We start from the raw sequence: 18,570 nt of genomic DNA on the forward strand, positions 1-18,570 counted from the left end.
CCTAATTTAAGGTTGTTTGGTATAAATATGCCCTTTGCTGTGCATTGGAACCCTCCTGGAGCAAAATAAAAAATTGACAAAATTGCACTTTTTGCAAAAATGAAATTTTTTCAATTTTTGAATGATTGTAACTTTTTTATTTGAACTCTTATACATTTAGATAAAACGCCATTAGAAAGAGGATAAAAAACACTACAAAATGAGCCAAAACTGGACTCTCGAGCTTTTCAGGTTACCGAGATATTGAATTTAAAAAAGTAGTAAAAAAAGACCCCTAATACCCCCCCATTCTTTCAATTTTTTTGAAAAATGAAAAATTTTAGTGTTTTTTTTGTACTTATTTCACCTAATTTAAGGTTGTTTGGTATAAATATGCCCTTTGCTGTGCATTGGAACCCTCCTGGAGCAAAATAAAAAATTGACAAAATTGCACTTTTTGCAAAAATGAATTTTTTTCAATTTTTGAATGATTGTAACTTTTTTATTTTAACTCTTATACATTTTGATAAAACGCCATTAGAAAGAGGACAAAAAACACTACAAAATGAGTCAAAACTGGACCATCTAGCTCTACAGGTTACCGAGATATTGAATTTCAAAAAGCAGTAAAAAAAGACCCCTAATACCCCCCCATTCTTTCAATTTTTTTGAAAAATGAAAAATTTTAGTGTTTTTTTTGTACTTATTTCACCTAATTTAAGGTTGTTTGGTATAAATATGCCCTTTGCTGTGCATTGGAACCCTCCTGGAGCAAAATAAAAAATTGACAAAATTGCACTTTTTGCAAAAATGAATTTTTTTCAATTTTTGAATGATTGTAACTTTTTTATTTTAACTCTTATACATTTTGATAAAACGCCATTAGAAAGAGGATAAAAAACACTACAAAATGAGCCAAAACTGGACCATCTAGCTCTACAGGTTACCGAGATATTGAATTTCAAAAAGCAGTAAAAAAAGACCCCTAATACCCCTCCATTCTGTCAATTTTTTTGAAAAATGAAAAATTTCAAAGTGCTTTTTTTGTACTTATTTCACCTAATTAAAGGTCGTTTGGTATAAATATGCCCTTTGCTGTGCATTGGAACCCTCCTAGAGCAAAATAAAAAATTGCCAAAATTGCACTTTTTGCAAAAATTAATTTTTTTCAATTTTTGAATGATTGTAACTTTTTTATTTGAACTCTGATAGATTTCTCTAGAACGCCATTAGAAAGAGGATAAAAAACACTACAAAATGAGCCAAAACTGGACTCTCTAGCTTTTCAGGTTCCCGAGATATTGAATTTAAAAAAGTAGTAAAAAAAGACCCCTAATACCCCCCCATCCTTTAAATTTTTTTGAAAAATGAAAAATTTTAAAGTGCTTTTTTGTACTTATTTTACCTAATTTAAGGTCGATTGGTATAAATATGCTCTTTGCTGTGCATTGGAACCCTCCTGGAGCAAAATAAAAAATTGACAAAATTGCACTTTTTGCAAAAATGAAATTTTATCAATTTTTGAATGATTGTAACTCTTTTATTTGAACTCTTATAGATTTCGCTAAAACGCCATTAGAAAGAGGATAAAAAATACTACAAAATGAGCCAAAACTGGACTCTCTAGCTCTTCAGGTTACCGAGATATTGAATTTCAAAAAGTATTTAAAAAGGACCCCTAATACCCCCCCATTCTTTCAATTTTTTTGAAAAATAAAAAATTTTAAAGTGCTTTTTTTGTAATTTCACCTAATTTAAGGTCGTTTGGTGTAAATATGCTCTTTGTTGTGCATTGGAACCCTCCTGGAGCAAAATAAAAAATTGACAAAATTGCACTTTTTGTAGAAATGAAATTTTTTCAATTTTTGAATGATTGTAACTTCTTTATTTGAACTCTGATAGATTTCGCTAGAACGCCATTAGAAAGAGGATAAAAAATACTACAAAATGAGCCAAAACTGGACTCTTTAGCTTTTCAGGTTCCTGAGATATTGAATTTAAAAAAGAAGTAGAAAAAGACCCCTAATACCCCCCCATTCTTTCAATTTTTTTTGATAAATGAAAAATTTTTAAGTGTTTTTTTTGTACTTATTTCACCTAATTTAAGGTCGTTTGGTATAAATATGCTCTTTGCTGTGCCTTGGAACCCTCCTGGAGCAAAATAAAAAATTGACAAAATTGCACTTTTTGCAAAAATAAATTTTTTTAATTTTTTGAATGATTGTAACTTTTTTATTTGAACTCCGATAGATTTCGCTATAACGCCATTAGAAAGAGGATAAAAAAACACTACAAAATGAGCCAAAACTGGACTCTCTAGCTTTTCAGGTTACCGAGATATTGAGTTTCAAAAAGTAGTAAAAAAAGACCCCTAATACCACCCCATTCTTTAAATTTTTTTGAAAAATGAAAATTTTTAAAGTGCTTTTTTTGTACTTATTTTACCTAACTTAAGGCCGTTTGGTATAAATATGCCCTTTGCTGTGCATTGGAACCCTCCTGGAGCAAAATAAAAAATTGCCAAAATTGCACTTTTTGCAAAAATGAAATTTTTTCAATTTTTGAATGATTGTAACTTTTTTATTTGAACTCTTATAGATTTCGCTAAAACGCCATTAGAAAGAGGATAAAAAATACTACAAAATGAGCCAAAACTGGACTCTCTAGCTCTTCAGGTTACCGAGATATTGAATTTCAAAAAGTATTTAAAAAGGACCCCTAATACCCCCCCATTCTTTCAATTTTTTTGAAAAATAAAAAATTTTAAAGTGCTTTTTTTGTAATTTCACCTAATTTAAGGTCGTTTGGTGTAAATATGCTCTTTGTTGTGCATTGGAACCCTCCTGGAGCAAAATAAAAAATTGACAAAATTGCACTTTTTGCAAAAATGAAATTTTTTCAATTTTTGAATGATTGTAACTTTTTTATTTGAACTCTTATACATTTAGATAAAACGCCATTAGAAAGAGGATAAAAAACACTACAAAATGAGCCAAAACTGGACTCTCGAGCTTTTCAGGTTACCGAGATATTGAATTTAAAAAAGTAGTAAAAAAAGACCCCTAATACCCCCCCATTCTTTCAATTTTTTTGAAAAATGAAAAATTTTAGTGTTTTTTTTTGTACTTATTTCACCTAATTTAAGGTTGTTTGGTATAAATATGCCCTTTGCTGTGCATTGGAACCCTCCTGGAGCAAAATAAAAAATTGACAAAATTGCACTTTTTGCAAAAATGAATTTTTTTCAATTTTTGAATGATTGTAACTTTTTTATTTTAACTCTTATACATTTTGATAAAACGCCATTAGAAAGAGGACAAAAAACACTACAAAATGAGTCAAAACTGGACCATCTAGCTCTACAGGTTACCGAGATATTGAATTTCAAAAAGCAGTAAAAAAAGACCCCTAATACCCCCCCATTCTTTCAATTTTTTTGAAAAATGAAAAATTTTAGTGTTTTTTTTGTACTTATTTCACCTAATTTAAGGTTGTTTGGTATAAATATGCCCTTTGCTGTGCATTGGAACCCTCCTGGAGCAAAATAAAAAATTGACAAAATTGCACTTTTTGCAAAAATGAATTTTTTTCAATTTTTGAATGATTGTAACTTTTTTATTTTAACTCTTATACATTTTGATAAAACGCCATTAGAAAGAGGATAAAAAACACTACAAAATGAGCCAAAACTGGACCATCTAGCTCTACAGGTTACCGAGATATTGAATTTCAAAAAGCAGTAAAAAAAGACCCCTAATACCCCCCCATTCTTTCAATTTTTTTGAAAAATGAAAATTTTAGTGTTTTTTTTGTACTTATTTCACCTAATTTAAGGTTGTTTGGTATAAATATGCCCTTTGCTGTGCATTGGAACCCTCCTGGAGCAAAATAAAAAATTGACAAAATTGCACTTTTTGCAAAAATGAATTTTTTTCAATTTTTGAATGATTGTAACTTTTTTATTTTAACTCTTATACATTTTGATAAAACGCCATTAGAAAGAGGATAAAAAACACTACAAAATGAGCCAAAACTGGACCATCTAGCTCTACAGGTTACCGAGATATTGAATTTCAAAAAGCAGTAAAAAAAGACCCCTAATACCCCTCCATTCTGTCAATTTTTTTGAAAAATGAAAAATTTCAAAGTGCTTTTTTTGTACTTATTTCACCTAATTAAAGGTCGTTTGGTATAAATATGCCCTTTGCTGTGCATTGGAACCCTCCTAGAGCAAAATAAAAAATTGCCAAAATTGCACTTTTTGCAAAAATTAATTTTTTTCAATTTTTGAATGATTGTAACTTTTTTATTTGAACTCTGATAGATTTCTCTAGAACGCCATTAGAAAGAGGATAAAAAACACTACAAAATGAGCCAAAACTGGACTCTCTAGCTTTTCAGGTTCCCGAGATATTGAATTTAAAAAAGTAGAAAAAAAGACCCCTAATACCCCCCCATCCTTTAAATTTTTTTGAAAAATGAAAAATTTTAAAGTGCTTTTTTGTACTTATTTTACCTAATTTAAGGTCGATTGGTATAAATATGCTCTTTGCTGTGCATTGGAACCCTCCTGGAGCAAAATAAAAAATTGACAAAATTGCACTTTTTGCAAAAATGAAATTTTATCAATTTTTGAATGATTGTAACTCTTTTATTTGAACTCTTATAGATTTCGCTAAAACGCCATTAGAAAGAGGATAAAAAATACTACAAAATGAGCCAAAACTGGACTCTCTAGCTCTTCAGGTTACCGAGATATTGAATTTCAAAAAGTATTTAAAAAGGACCCCTAATACCCCCCCATTCTTTCAATTTTTTTGAAAAATAAAAAATTTTAAAGTGCTTTTTTTGTAATTTCACCTAATTTAAGGTCGTTTGGTGTAAATATGCTCTTTGTTGTGCATTGGAACCCTCCTGGAGCAAAATAAAAAATTGACAAAATTGCACTTTTTGTAGAAATGAAATTTTTTCAATTTTTGAATGATTGTAACTTCTTTATTTGAACTCTGATAGATTTCGCTAAAACGCCATTAGAAAGAGGATAAAAAATACTACAAAATGAGCCAAAACTGGACTCTTTAGCTTTTCAGGTTCCTGAGATATTGAATTTAAAAAAGAAGTAGAAAAAGACCCCTAATACCCCCCCATTCTTTCAATTTTTTTTGATAAATGAAAAATTTTTAAGTGTTTTTTTTGTACTTATTTCACCTAATTTAAGGTCGTTTGGTATAAATATGCTCTTTGCTGTGCCTTGGAACCCTCCTGGAGCAAAATAAAAAATTGACAAAATTGCACTTTTTGCAAAAATAAATTTTTTTAATTTTTTGAATGATTGTAACTTTTTTATTTGAACTCCGATAGATTTCGCTATAACGCCATTAGAAAGAGGATAAAAAAACACTACAAAATGAGCCAAAACTGGACTCTCTAGCTTTTCAGGTTACCGAGATATTGAGTTTCAAAAAGTAGTAAAAAAAGACCCCTAATACCACCCCATTCTTTAAATTTTTTTGAAAAATGAAAATTTTTAAAGTGCTTTTTTTGTACTTATTTTACCTAACTTAAGGCCGTTTGGTATAAATATGCCCTTTGCTGTGCATTGGAACCCTCCTGGAGCAAAATAAAAAATTGCCAAAATTGCACTTTTTGCAAAAATGAAATTTTTTCAATTTTTGAATGATTGTAACTTTTTTATTTGAACTCTTATAGATTTCGCTAAAACGCCATTAGAAAGAGGATAAAAAATACTACAAAATGAGCCAAAACTGGACTCTCTAGCTCTTCAGGTTACCGAGATATTGAATTTCAAAAAGTATTTAAAAAGGACCCCCAATACCCCCCCATTCTTTCAATTTTTTTGAAAAATGAAAAATTTTAAAGTGCTTTTTTTGTAATTTCACCTAATTTTAGGTCGTTTGGTGTAAATATGCTCTTTGTTGTGCATTGGAACCCTCCTGGAGCAAAATAAAAAATTGACAAAATTGCACTTTTTGTAGAAATGAAATTTTTTCAATTTTTGAATGATTGTAACTTTTTTATTTTAACTCTTATACATTTTGATAAAACACCATTAGAAAGAGGATAAAAAACACTACAAAATGAGCCAAAACTGGACTCTCTAGCTTTTCAGGTTACCGAGATATTGAATTTCAAAAAGTATTAAAAAAGAACCCCTAATACCCCCCATCCTTTAAATTTTTTTGAAAAATGAAAATTTTTAAAGTGCTTTTTTTGTACTTATTTTACCTAACTTAAGGCCGTTTGGTATAAATATGCCCTTTGCTGTGCATTGGAACCCTCCTGGAGCAAAATAAAAAATTGCCAAAATTGAACTTTTTGCAAAAATGAAAATTTTTCAATTTTTGAATGATTGTAACTTTTTTATTTGAACTCTGATAGATTTCGCTAGAACGCCATTAGAAAGAGGATAAAAAATACTACAAAATGAGCCAAAACTGGACTCTTTAGCTTTTCAGGTTCCTGAGATATTGAATTTAAAAAAGTAGTAAAAAAAGACCCCTAATACCCCCCCATCCTTTAAATTTTTTTTGAAAAATGAAAATTTTTAAAGTGCTTTTTTTGTACTTATTTTACCTAACTTAAGGCCGTTTGGTATAAATATGCCCTTTGCTGTGCATTGGAACCCTCCTGGAGCAAAATAAAAAATTGCCAAAATTGCACTTTTTGCAAAAATGAAATTTTTTCAATTTTTGAATGATTGTAACTTTTTTATTTGAACTCTTATAGATTTCGCTAAAACGCCATTAGAAAGAGGATAAAAAATACTACAAAATGAGCCAAAACTGGACTCTCTAGCTCTTCAGGTTACCGAGATATTGAATTTCAAAAAGTATTTAAAAAGGACCCCCAATACCCCCCCATTCTTTCAATTTTTTTGAAAAATGAAAAATTTTAAAGTGCTTTTTTTGTAATTTTACCTAATTTTAGGTCGTTTGGTGTAAATATGCTCTTTGTTGTGCATTGGAACCCTCCTGGAGCAAAATAAAAAATTGACAAAATTGCACTTTTTGTAGAAATGAAATTTTTTCAATTTTTGAATGATTGTAACTTTTTTATTTTAACTCTTATACATTTTGATAAAACACCATTAGAAAGAGAATAAAAAACACTACAAAATGAGCCAAAACTGGACTCTCTAGCTTTTCAGGTTACCGAGATATTGAATTTCAAAAAGTAGTAAAAAAAGACCCCTAATACCCCCCCATCCTTTAAATTTTTTTTGAAAAATGAAAATTTTTAAAGTGCTTTTTTTGTACTTATTTTACCTAACTTAAGGCCGTTTGGTATAAATATGCCCTTTGCTGTGCATTGGAACCCTCCTGGAGCAAAATAAAAAATTGCCAAAATTGAACTTTTTGCAAAAATGAAATTTTTTCAATTTTTGAATGATTGTAACTTTTTTATTTGAACTCTTATAGATTTCGCTAGAACGCCATTAGAAAGAGGATAAAAAATACTACAAATTGAGCCAAAACTGGACTCCCTAGCTTTTCAGGTTACCGAGATATTGAATTTAAAAAGTAGTAAAAAAAGACCCCTAATACCCCCCCCCCCATTCTTTCAATTTTTTTGAAAAATGAAAAATTTTAGTGTTTTTTTTGTACTTATTTCACCTAATTTAAGGTTGTTTGGTATAAATATGCCCTTTGCTGTGCATTGGAACCCTCCTAGAGCAAAATAAAAAATTGACAAAATTGCACTTTTTGCAAAAATGAAATTTTATCAATTTTTGAATGATTGTAACTTTTTTATTTGAACTCTTATACATTTTGATAAAACGCCATTAGAAAGAGGATAAAAAACACTACAAAATGAGCCAAAACTGGACTCTCTAACTCTTCAGGTTACCGAGATATTGAATTTCAAAAAGAAGTAGAAAATAATAATAATAATACGTTTATTTAGCAAATTTGCTATAAGGAATACAGAGATAAGTAAATATGTAAATAAGCAAAAATGTAAAAAAGTACAGTGTAAAATCAATTAAAAGCTAAAACTAAACACTTAAATATCTAAAATTTAAATAAAGTCACGACCTAACAAATACAAAACTCAACAAAACCAGACAAACTGCCAAAAATCTATCATTAACTGCTGTAAAAATATCACAAATTTAGTCCACCTTCAAAAAGTTTCGCATTAATATTTTAAAAGTGTCAAGTTTTTTAGTATTTTTGATATGAGTCGGTAGTCCATTAAAATCGTGCAAACCCTTAAACAATACTGTATTCAACATTTGACTGCTATTGCACTTTTCGAGTAGTATGAAATCATTACAGTGTCTAGTTTGATAATTATGTACATCACCAAAAAACTTGACCCTATCGCATATGTAGGATGGCAACAGTTTGTTTTTAATCTTAAACACAAATACGTAAACATTAAACAGAATCTTCTGCCTCACGGTCAACATATCCAGAACTCTAAGCATAGTCGCAATATGCGCGTACCTGTCATATTTTAAAATGGTTCTCATGGCTCTATTCTGAATTACTTGCAGTTGTTCAATTTTATAAGCCGGTAGACTATAAAGCAGTGTGGCACAGAACTGAAGGTGTGGCTCCGCTATACTATTATACAAAAGTTTTTTTGTGTAAAACGACAAGTGCTTGCCAACTCTCGCTATAAAATTTACTTTCCTGGAGAACTTCCTAGTTATATAATCAGCATGGGCATGGAAATTGAGTTCCGAGTCCAAAATGACTCCCAAATATTTTATTTGAACTTCATGTTTAATTCTTTGATTATCAATGTTAATATTAATGCTGTTCACATCGACACTACTGAGTCTGCCCCTCCTCCCAAAAAGACAAAATCCTGACTTTGATGCATTCAAGGAGAGTTTGTTGTTGCACAACCAGTCAAACAAGTTATTCAGATCTCTATTGACAATCTCCTGCATCCGGATTATGTCCCTTCCCACAAAGTAGATCATAGTGTCGTCAGCAAACAGTTCGACCTTACACATTTTCACTACCTTAACCATGTCATTTATGTATAGGAGGAAAAGCAGGGGACCAAGAACAGTTCCCTGCGGCACTCCGTGTTGCACCCGCAAAGATTCTGATACACAGTCTTTGTATTTAACTCTCTGTCGTCGATCGTGCAAGTACGACTGAAACCACCTCAAAACATTACCCCCAATGCCCATGCTGCTCAGACGCCTCAATAATATGCCCCTATCAACTGTCTCGAATGCCCTCTTAAGGTCCAAAAACACCGCCAACACAAAACCACCCTCATCCATCGACTTCACAAACTCACTACAAATACTGACAACAACAGACTCACACGAGTGGTGACTCCGAAAACCTGACTGATTCGCAATCAAAATATTATTTTCTGTACAATGCTTATGCAATTGTTCTTTTACAGCCAGTTCCAAAACCTTTTCGTAGACTTCAACGGTATTTATTGGTCTAAATTCGTTAAAAAGCTTTGTACCTTGCACTTTAGGGACAGGAATCACCATGGACTCCTTCCATGAATCCGGAAAGACACCACTCGCAAGAGACGCATTTACAACATCTAACAAACGGTTAGCAGCCACACCACAGACGTCACACAAAATCTTCTTAGATATGCCATTCACTCCTCCACCCACATCATTCATATCCTTCAATATTCGTTTCAAATCATTCATGGAAATTTTATCAAACTTGGAGAATGTAGACTTAAGTTCGTGAAAATAAGACAAGGTTTGATCCCCGACATTACACTCAGGAACACCACTGATTATATCTTCTATGCTTCTTATAAAGTACCTATTGAATTCCTCCGCTATAAGCGAGTCGTCGTTAGTTTTAGCAGATTCAAAGATTATTTCGTCCGGATCTGAAGAGTTCTTTTTCGGTAATAAAGTTTTTAATTGTTTCCACATTTCACGTGGGTTGTATTTATTGTCATCAATAATGTTCCTAAAATGTCCATCCTTTTCCGATCTAATTTGACTTACAATGAAATTACGCATTATCTTAAATTCCCGCCATGCATCTTCGTTATTCTCTCGAACCGCTCTAATGTACAATTCATCCCTCACTCGTATATTTTGTTTAATGTCAGGTGTTATCCACGCTTTGTTCAAATATTTATCTTTAAACACAAATTTTTGTTTTGGACACATAACATTCAAAACATCACAAATGCTATCTACAAAAATATTTGCCAACACATTTACGTCTCCACTATCATTTGTCCATTCAGCATCCAAAAGATAATTCCGCCATTGATCAGCATCATAACCCTTCATTGATCTACGATAAACAATTAAATCTTTGCATTCATTTGATGCCCGGTGTCCAAGCTGGACGGACAAGATACTATGATCACCGATTCTGGGTGTATGATGTACTGATACCGCTAGATTCTTATCATTTGTTACCACATAATCGATTAGCGTTTTACTTACGTTAGTAATGCGCGACTATCTACAACCTGTGAAAATCCATTTGAATATATATATGACAGAATTTTGTCTCCATAAAATGAAGGTTTTGATATATCAAAATTAAAATCCCCCATTATGACATTAATACCAGAAAACTCATTAACGCTATCAAGATATTCGTTAAAGAAATCGACAAACTGAGCATTGCAATTTTGGGGTGGATGATACAAAACGGTACAAAGATATTTAATTCGCGATACAGAAAACTCTACTGACAGCAACCACACATAATTACCAACACACTCAACTGTACTGACTTTATATTTGATGTCCCTTCTGATTAGAGCCATGACTCCCCCCGTCCTCTTGTTGTCAGATACACACTGCTCAATACCATAGCCATCCACCTTCAATTCCACCAACTCTACGTCATCCGTCACATGAGTCTCAGATAAAAATATCATCAATGGCCTAGAATCATTTATCAGTAACATTAAGTCATCTTTATTATTTAAATATCCCTGACAATTCAAATACAAAATGCTCGAATTTAGATCTATATTTTTATTTAATTGCTATTGCAAAAATTTATTTCTTCGAATTTTTTCTATTCGTTTATAAGTTTCGCAATTTGCATAGTCCCAAGCGGGATGATTAATATCAAGGTTCATTTTAAATTTATCATTTGAATCAATACAGTTTACACATTTACAATTATCTGAATCGTCCATGCATTGCTTTGTATCATGATCGCCAGAACACTTAGCGCACATTATTTTATTTTTACAATCCTTCTGAAGATGTCCATATTTATTGCAGTTATAACAACGTACTATACCATAATCGTTAAAAACCCTACATCGACTCCAACCAATATTTATTATTTCTTTATTAATAAGCAAGTTATAAGAACTAGAGTCTACCTCGAAAATTATATTAAATCTTTTATTTAAAACGTTTGATTTCCGCAATATTTTTAACTTAAAGTCTTTAATGTTTTCTTGTAATTCGTTTTGTTTAATCACACTCATAATAAGGTCTTCCTCATACTCACTCTCATGCACTCCAACTACCTTAATCCTATGGTCATGCTTTTTCGGTTGATCAACCTCATAGTTCTCCCCAAGTTTCTTCTGTATTTCAGATCGGACAGTTGATATTTCCTTTTCATTACCACAACTGATTATAAGCCCACCATTTTTGGTCGGCCGCCCCATTGAAACACCAAGGCCAAGTTCAGCTGGTTTAATCTTCTCCTGGAGGTCTTTCTTGATTTGCTTAATGTCTTTTTGCGAACCCTTCTGTTTTACGACTAATACCTTAGTGTTATTCGGTGGATTTGAGGCAGCAGTTGCATAAGAGATGTTCGGTACCGTCTGGCTTTGAGAATCGTTTACCGTTGGCTGGCTCTTCAAGGAGGCAATTTCCATCTTCAACATTTTATTTTCTTCCAATAACTTGTCAACTTTTTCATTTAAATCATTTGTTGTCTTCACTAATATAGATAAGGTGTAATTTATTCCGTCAACCACACTCTGATCTTCAAGGTCTTCGATTCTACTTCTTTTTCTTGGTCTATTTGGACCATCAGACTTTCCATCGCCATGAGTATCGAAGCACTGTTTACATCTCCAAGATGCTCTCCTCAAGTGGAAGCCGCGAAAATCTACATTTTCGCATCTTCCATGAAAATCATTTTTGCATAGCATACACTGTACTGTGGTTTTTATATCATCCAAAAAGGCCTTACATTTAAAGCAACTATTATTGAATGATCCTCCAGGATCATCAATTCCATCCATTACTATGAACTCGTTGGTCACTTCAAGCAGCACAGTTTATTTATATTGTGTTATCAATGTTTACACAGAAGAAATCTATTTGAGATCTTATTGTTCAAATTGAATGTTTAATTTACCATGAGAGTAGTTATCGAAAACTCTTAGTTTAAACACAGATCGACCGATCAGACTCAGATTTACCACTGGCAAAAAATCACAATTTTCCAGCCAGTTTTACAGCGAAAAACTCGGAAAAAAAGCGGAGCCCAATTACACAGGTCAAGTCACCACACAAATGTAAGTAATTAACCCCTAATACCCCCCCATTCTTTCAATTTTTTTGATAAATGAAAAATTTTTAAGTGTTTTTTTTGTACTTATTTCACCTAATTTAAGGTCGTTTGGTATAAATATTTCCTTTGCTGTGCATTGGAACCCTCTTGGAGCAAAATAAAAAATTGACAAAATTGCACTTTTTGCAAAAATTAGGTGAAATAAGTACAAAAAAAGCACTTTAAAATTTTTAATTTTTCAAAAAAAATTGAAAGAATGGGGGGGTATTAGGGGTCTTTTTTTACTACTTTTTTAAATTCAATATCTCGGTAACCTGGAAAGCTAGAGAGTCCAGTTTTGGCTCATTTTGTAGTGTTTTTTATCCTCTTTCTAATGGCGTTTTATCAAAATGTATAAGAGTTCAAATAAAAAAGTTACAATCATTCAAAAATTGAAAAAATTTCATTTTTGCAAAAAGTGCAATTTTGGCAATTTTTTATTTTGCTCCAGGAGGGTTCCAATGCACAGCAAAGGGCATATTTATACCAAACAACCTTAAATTAGGAAAATAAGTACAAAAAAAACACTTAAAAATTTTTCATTTATCAAAAAAATTGAAAGAATGGGGGGGTATTAGGGGTCTTTTTCTACTTCTTTTTGAAATTCAATATCTCGGTAACCTGAAGAGCTAGAGAGTCCAGTTTTGGCTCATTTTGTAGTGTTTTTTATCCTCTTTCTAATGGCGTTTTGTCAAAATGTATAAGAGTTAAAATAAAAAAGTTACAATCATTCAAAAATTGAAAAAAATTCCTTTCTACAAAAAGTGCAATTTTGTCAATTTTTTATTTTGCTCCAGGAGGGTTCCAATGCACAACAAAGAGCATATTTACACCAAACGACCTTAAATTAGGTGAAATAAGTACAAAAAAAGCACTTACAAATTTTTCATTTTTCAAAAAAATTAAAGAATGGGGGGGTATTAGGGGTCTTTTTTTACTACTTTTTTAAATTCAATATCTCGGTAACCTGAAAAGCTAGAGAGTCCAGTTTTAGCTCATTTTGTAGTGTTTTTTATCCTCTTTCTAATGGCGTTTTATCAAAATGTATAAGAGTTAAAATAAAAAAGTTACAATCATTCAAAAATTGAAAAAATTTCATTTCTACAAAAAGTGCAATTTTGTCAATTTTTTATTTTGCTCCAGGAGGGTTCCAATACACAGCAAAGAGCATATTTATACCAAACGACCTTAAATTAGGTGAAATAAGTACAAAAAAGCACTTTAAAATTTTTTATTTTTCAAAAAATTTGAAAGAATGGGGGGGTATTAGGGGTTCTTTTTTAATACTTTTTGAAATTCAATATCTCGGTAACCTGAAAAGCTAGAGAGTCCAGTTTTGGCTCATTTTGTAGTATTTTTTATCCTCTTTCTAATGGCGTTATAGCGAAATCTATCGGAGTTCAAATAAAAAAGTTACAATCATTCAAAAATTTAAAAAATTTCATTTTTGCAAAAAGTGCAATTTTGTCAATTTTTTATTTTGCTCCAGGAGGGTTCCAATGCACAGCAAAGAGCATATTTATACCAAACGACCTTAAATTAGGTGAAATAAGTACAAAAAAAGCACTTAAAAATTTTTCATTTATCAAAAAAAATTTAAAGAATGGGGGGGTATTAGGGGTCTTTTTTTACTACTTTTTTAAATTCAATATCTCGGTAACCTGAAAAGCTAGAGAGTCCAGTTTTGGCTCATTTTGTAGTGTTTTTTATCCTCTTTCTAATGGCGTTTTATCAAAATGTATAAGAGTTAAAATAAAAAAGTTACAATCATTCAAAAATTTAAAAAAATTTATTTTTGCAAAAAGTGCAATTTTGTCAATTTTTTATTTTGCTCCAGGAGGGTTCCAATGCACAGCAAAGAGCATATTTATACCAAACGACCTTAAATTAGGTGAAATAAGTAAAAAAAAAGCACTTACAAATTTTTCATTTTTCAAAAAAATTTAAAGAATGGGGGGGTATTAGGGGTCTTTTTTTACTACTTTTTTAAATTCAATATCTCGGTAACCTGAAAAGCTAGAGAGTCCAGTTTTGGCTCATTTTGTAGTGTTTTTTATCCTCTTTCTAATGGCGTTCTAGAGAAATCTATCAGAGTTCAAATAAAAAAGTTACAATCATTCAAAAATTGAAAAAATTTCATTTCTACAAAAAGTGCAATTTTGTCAATTTTTTATTTTGCTCCAGGAGGGTTCCAATGCACAGCAAAGAAAATATTTATACCAAACGGCCTTAAATTAGGTAAAATGAGTACAAAAAAGCACTTTAAAATTTTTCATTTATCAAAAAAATTGAAAGAATGGGGGGGTATTAGGGGTCTTTTTTTACTACTTTTTTAAATTCAATATCTCGGTAACCTGAAAAGCTAGAGAGTCCAGTTTTAGCTCATTTTGTAGTGTTTTTTATCCTCTTTCTAATGGCGTTCTAGAGAAATCTATCAGAGTTCAAATAAAAAAGTTACAATCATTCAAAAATTGAAAAAAATTAATTTTTGCAAAAAGTGCAATTTTGGCAATTTTTTATTTTGCTCTAGGAGGGTTCCAATGCACAGCAAAGGGCATATTTATACCAAACGACCTTTAATTAGGTGAAATAAGTACAAAAAAAGCACTTTGAAATTTTTCATTTTTCAAAAAAATTGAAAGAATGGGGGGGTATTAGGGGTCCTTTTTTAATACTTTTTGAAATTCAATATCTCGGTAACCTGAAGAGCTAGAGAGTCCAGTTTTGGCTCATTTTGTAGTATTTTTTATCCTCTTTCTAATGGCGTTTTATCAAAATGTATAAGAGTTAAAATAAAAAAGTTACAATCATTCAAAAATTGAAAAAATTTCATTTCTACAAAAAGTGCAATTTTGTCAATTTTTTATTTTGCTCCAAGAGGGTTCCAATGCACAGCAAAGAAAATATTTATACCAAACGACCTTAAATTAGGTAAAATAAGTACAAAAAAAACACTTAAAAATTTTTCATTTATCAAAAAAAATTGAAAGAATGGGGGGGTATTAGGGGTCTTTTTTTACTACTTTTTCAAATTCAATATCTCGGTAACCTGAAAAGCTAGAGAGTCCAGTTTTGGCTCATTTTGTAGTGTTTTTTATCCTCTTTCTAATGGCGTTTTATCAAAATGTATAAGAGTTAAAATAAAAAAGTTACAATCATTCAAAAATTGAAAAAAATTCCTTTCTACAAAAAGTGCAATTTTGTCAATTTTTTATTTTGCTCCAGGAGGGTTCCAATGCACAACAAAGAGCATATTTACACCAAACGACCTTAAATTAGGTGAAATAAGTACAAAAAAAGCACTTACAAATTTTTCATTTTTCAAAAAAAATTAAAGAATGGGGGGGTATTAGGGGTCTTTTTTACTACTTTTTTAAATTCAATATCTCGGTAACCTGAAAAGCTAGAGAGTCCAGTTTTAGCTCATTTTGTAGTGTTTTTTATCCTCTTTCTAATGGCGTTTTATCAAAATGTATAAGAGTTAAAATAAAAAGTTACAATCATTCAAAAATTGAAAAAATTTCATTTCTACAAAAAGTGCAATTTTGTCAATTTTTTATTTTGCTCCAGGAGGGTTCCAATGCACAGCAAAGAAATATTTATACCAAACGACCTTAAATTAGGTGAAATAAGTACAAAAAAAACACTTAAAAATTTTTCATTTATCAAAAAAAATTGAAAGAATGGGGGGGTATTAGGGGTCTTTTTCTACTTCTTTTTGAAATTCAATATCTCGGTAACCTGTAGAGCTAGATGGTCCAGTTTTGGCTCATTTTGTAGTGTTTTTTATCTTCTTTCTAATGGCGTTTTATCAAAATGTATAAGAGTTAAAATAAAAAAGTTACAATCATTCAAAAATTGAAAAAATTTCATTTCTACAAAAAGTGCAATTTTGTCAATTTTTTATTTTGCTCCAGGAGGGTTCCAATGCACAACAAAGAGCATATTTACACCAAACGACCTTAAATTAGGTGAAATTACAAAAAAAGCACTTTAAAATTTTTCATTTTTCAAAAAAATTGAAAGAATGGGGGGGTATTAGGGGTCCTTTTTTACTACTTTTTTAAATTCAATATCTCGGTAACCTGAAAAGCTAGAGAGTCCAGTTTTGGCTCATTTTGTAGTGTTTTTTATCCTCTTTCTAATGGCGTTTTATCAAAATGTATAAGAGTTAAAATAAAAAAGTTACAATCATTCAAAAATTGAAAAAATTTCATTTCTACAAAAAGTGCAATTTTGTCAATTTTTTATTTTGCTCCAAGAGGGTTCCAATGCACAGCAAAGAAAATATTTATACCAAACGACCTTAAATTAGGTAAAATAAGTACAAAAAAAACACTTAAAAATTTTTCATTTATCAAAAAAAATTGAAAGAATGGGGGGGTATTAGGGGTCTTTTTTTACTACTTTTTCAAATTCAATATCTCGGTAACCTGAAAAGCTAGAGAGTCCAGTTTTGGCTCATTTTGTAGTGTTTTTTATCCTCTTTCTAATGGCGTTTTATCAAAATGTATAAGAGTTAAAATAAAAAAGTTACAATCATTCAAAAATTGAAAAAAATTCCTTTCTACAAAAAGTGCAATTTTGTCAATTTTTTATTTTGCTCCAGGAGGGTTCCAATGCACAACAAAGAGCATATTTACACCAAACGACCTTAAATTAGGTGAAATAAGTACAAAAAAAGCACTTACAAATTTTTCATTTTTCAAAAAAAATTAAAGAATGGGGGGGTATTAGGGGTCTTTTTTTACTACTTTTTTAAATTCAATATCTCGGTAACCTGAAAAGCTAGAGAGTCCAGTTTTAGCTCATTTTGTAGTGTTTTTTATCCTCTTTCTAATGGCGTTTTATCAAAATGTATAAGAGTTAAAATAAAAAAGTTACAATCATTCAAAAATTGAAAAAATTTCATTTCTACAAAAAGTGCAATTTTGTCAATTTTTTATTTTGCTCCAGGAGGGTTCCAATGCACAGCAAAGAAAATATTTATACCAAACGACCTTAAATTAGGTGAAATAAGTACAAAAAAAACACTTAAAAATTTTTCATTTATCAAAAAAAATTGAAAGAATGGGGGGGTATTAGGGGTCTTTTTCTACTTCTTTTTGAAATTCAATATCTCGGTAACCTGTAGAGCTAGATGGTCCAGTTTTGGCTCATTTTGTAGTGTTTTTTATCTTCTTTCTAATGGCGTTTTATCAAAATGTATAAGAGCATATTTACACGAAACGACCTTAAATTAGGTGAAATTACAAAAAAAGCACTTTAAAATTTTTCATTTTTCAAAAAAATTGAAAGAATGGGGGGGTATTAGGGGTCCTTTTTTACTACTTTTTTAAATTCAATATCTCGGGAACCTGAAAAGCTAGAGAGTCCAGTTTTGGCTCATTTTGTAGTGTTTTTTATCCTCTTTCTAATGGCGTTCTAGAGAAATCTATCAGAGTTAAAATAAAAAAGTTACAATCATTCAAAAATTGATAAAATTTCATTTTTGCAAAAAGTGCAATTTTGTCAATTTTTTATTTTGCTCCAGGAGGGTTCCAATACACAGCAAAGAGCATATTTATACCAAACGGCCTTAAATTAGGTAAAATGAGTACAAAAAAGCACTTTAAAATTTTTCATTTTTCAAAAAAATTAAAGGATGGGGGGGTATTAGGGGTCTTTTTTTACTACTTTTTTAAATTCAATATCTCGGGAACCTGAAAAGCTAGAGAGTCCAGTTTTGGCTCATTTTGTAGTGTTTTTTATCCTCTTTCTAATGGCGTTTTATCAAAATGTATAAGAGTTAAAATAAAAAAGTTACAATCATTCAAAAATTGAAAAAAATTCCTTTCTACAAAAAGTGCAATTTTGTCAATTTTTTATTTTGCTCCAGGAGGGTTCCAATGCACAACAAAGAGCATATTTACACCAAACGACCTTAAATTAGGTGAAATAAGTACAAAAAAAGCACTTACAAATTTTTCATTTTTCAAAAAAAATTAAAGAATGGGGGGGTATTAGGGGTCCTTTTTTACTACTTTTTTAAATTCAATATCTCGGGAACCTGAAAAGCTAGAGAGTCCAG

The sequence above is a fragment of the Ips typographus genome, unplaced genomic scaffold (assembly GCF_016097725.1).
Source record: "Ips typographus isolate SLU unplaced genomic scaffold, UJ_Ityp_2.0 IpsContig217, whole genome shotgun sequence".
Taxonomy (NCBI): Eukaryota; Metazoa; Arthropoda; class Insecta; order Coleoptera; family Curculionidae; genus Ips; species Ips typographus.